Consider the following 3,246-nt stretch of genomic DNA (forward strand, 5'->3'; position numbering starts at 1 on the left):
TTCTCACTCATGTAACGTTTTCAGTTTTAAAAATTTCACTCTCCATTGTTGCGATACCGCCGCCTAAGAAGTTTCACTTCAAAAACTCAAAAATCTAAACTGTTTAATTGTTTGAATCGGGAAGAATGTCACTACGCTCATTCATTGTGCTGTGACAATAAAAGTGTTTGTTACGATCTCAAGCATTATTGCACTATCAACGCATTGCGCTGTCAAAGAATTATTGCGCTGCCAACGCATTAATGTGCTACTGAGTTAGCAATTTGGTGTATGAGGGCACGTAACGCACCTTGAGTATCAGCGCAATAACGCAACGCTGCGTTGCGTTACACATCATTAACGAGTACCCTTTTTAACTGAGATGACAAACCTTTAATAGGCCAATAATAGGTGCAGATTTCTTAACAAAATTCGGTCTTTTAGTAGATTTAAAAAATAAAGGTTTGATAGACCCTCTTACGAATCTTTCAGTAAATGCTATTTCCTCGTATGCAAAGGGTTATCTGCCAAAACTATTCGTAATAGAAAACAAATACGCTCTGCTTCTCAGAAAATGTCCCTCTTTGATGTTAGAACCGGATTATAATAAGCCAATAAAACATTCTACTGATCATAGAATATTTTGCAATGGGGTGCATTTTCGAAACCAAGACGACTTGACCCAATTAAATTTAAAAGTAGTGAAATCGGAATTAGATTTTCTAGTAAAATCTGGTATTTTCGTCCGTCTCATTCACATGTCGCTTCTCCACTTCATCTTGTTCCGAAAAAAGATCCAGATGATTGGCGACCTTGTGGGGATTATCGAAGACTAAACTCTGTTACAGTACCAGATAGATATCCCTTATCACACATACATGACCTAAATATTGACCTTCGTAATAAAAATATTTTCTCAAAGCTTGATTTGGTCAGGGCATACCATCAGATACCGATGGCCGAAGAGGACATTTGTAAAACTGCAATCAGGACTCCATTTGGTCTATACGAATTTATTAGAATGCCATTTGGACTTCGCAATTCTGCACAGACTTTTCAACGTTTTATTAATGAAGTTTTCTCAAAATTAGATCTTGTTTTCGCTTATATTGACGACATTTTAGTAGCTAGTAGTAACGGAGAAGAACATGTTCGACATCTTCAAATTGTTTTTAAAAAATTAGACGAGTTTGGACTAAATATCAAACCAAACAAATGCTTATTCGGTGTTTCAGAAGTTTCTTTCTTAGGATACAGCATTTCTAATAAAGGATTTACGCCGGCAGACGATAAAGTCAAAGTCATCAGAAATTTATTGGAATGGTGAATTATTACCATAGATACAAACCGAAATTATCCGAGTATCTAAGTCCAATTCACTCCATGATTATACTGGCTTTTAAATTTAGAATGGTATTCGGAAGCAACAGCAAATTTTGAAAAAATAAAAGAAGTTTTTACATCGCAAGTGTTACTAACCCCTCTATTCTAACAGATTCACAAAACTTAGCTCATCACTGTTGTGATTTCAAGTGCGCCGAGAAATGTGTCACAAAAAAATTCGATCTTGAGAGCTAGAAAAATACACAAAAATGTAAAAAATTTAATTGGAGCGGCATATTTTTTTCAGCGGCAAGCTTTGAGGTGCGGTAGAAATCACAGCAGTGATGAGCTAAAGTTTGTGACTTTGTTAGAATACGGCTGTAAATCATTTTGATAATAATGCAAAACTATCAATATACACAGATGTTTCGACGATAGCTATAGCGGCTGTCTTACAGCAGCATACTGAGTGTGGTATTGAGCCGTTAGCGTTTTTCTCGAAGAAACTGACCGCTTCGGAAGTCAAATACAGTGCGTTTGATCGCGAATTATTAGCGATTTTTCAAGGAATTAAACATTTTCGACATTTTTTGGAAGGAAGAAGTTTTACAGTTTACACCGATCATAAACCTTTGATTTATGCACTTAATTCAAAAGTAGATCGTAGCCCACGGCAATCTCGTCACTTGGAATATATTTCGCAATGTACGAGTGACGTTCAGCATGCTTTAGGAAAAGAAAATATAGTGGCTGATACTCTTTCACGAATACCTGAAGTGAAAGCGTTTGAAAAAGAAGAATTGAATTGAAATAATTTGTATACTGAGCAACAAAAAGATGTATCTATTCAAAATTAACTTAAAAGTCGTAATAGTCCTTATAATTTGGTAGAAATTGAAATCCCATTTTTAAAAATCAAAATGGTTTGTGAACAATTGTAACGTAAATTTGCACATTCATGCTTCTGGCATAAGGGTGACGATATGTATTTACTTCACATTTATTAATTTTTTGGGATAGGGTGTTTTTCAGTAAAATTCTGAAATAAGGCGTTCTTCAATCAAATTAAATTCGATCCTGGCGACGCCTATGGCCGGAGGCATATCCTCTTAAAGAAGCCACAGCAAAATCCGTGGCAGAAGCATTATTAAATCAGTATATAACGCGCTTCGGGGTACCCAACCACATAACTACAGATCAAGGTGTTCAATTTACGTCTGGTATATTTAAAGAGTTAGCAAGGTACATAGGATGTGAACTGATCACAACATCCGCATATCACCCGCAAGCTAATGGAATGGTAGAACGATTCCACGGGCAATTGAAAGCATCATTGTTGTCTTGTGGAAATACCACAAATTGGGCAGAAGAGATATCTCTGATTTTGCTAGGATTGTGTTCTTCATATAAAGTCGACATTGATTCTACGGCAGCTGAAATGGTATATGGACAAAATTTACGTTTGCCTGGTGAACTAGTAGCGGAGACTATCCAAGATTTTATGCTTCCGAGCTTTTAGTTAATATTAAAAATAAATTTAAGAATGTTCGGTCCAAATTATCTCATCATCAAAATTATTATAAAGCATATATGTCAAAAACTTTGCAAATTTGTAAGCAAGTTTTTGTTAGAGTCGATAATAAAAAAATTGGATTAAGTTGCCCATATGAAGGACCTTTTAGAGTAATAGAAAAACTACCAAAATATTTCAAACTACAGTTACGTGACACAATTAAAACAATTGCCATCGACAGAATTAAACCAGCATTTATCACACAAAACGAAACACTTCCCCAGCTCAGACAGAAGAAGAAAGCCACTTTCAGTTTCATATAAATATTTTCTTTTTCTGTAATTTAATTATTTTATTTTTTGGAAGGGAGAGTATATATAGAGATTTACAGCCCGATTCTGTGAACTTGATAAATTGAAAATCTTTATAAT

Source organism: Rhagoletis pomonella, unplaced genomic scaffold, assembly GCF_013731165.1.
Source record: "Rhagoletis pomonella isolate Grant_MI unplaced genomic scaffold, Rhpom_1.0 Rhpom_scaffold_00001, whole genome shotgun sequence".
Classification (NCBI taxonomy): Eukaryota; Metazoa; Arthropoda; class Insecta; order Diptera; family Tephritidae; genus Rhagoletis; species Rhagoletis pomonella.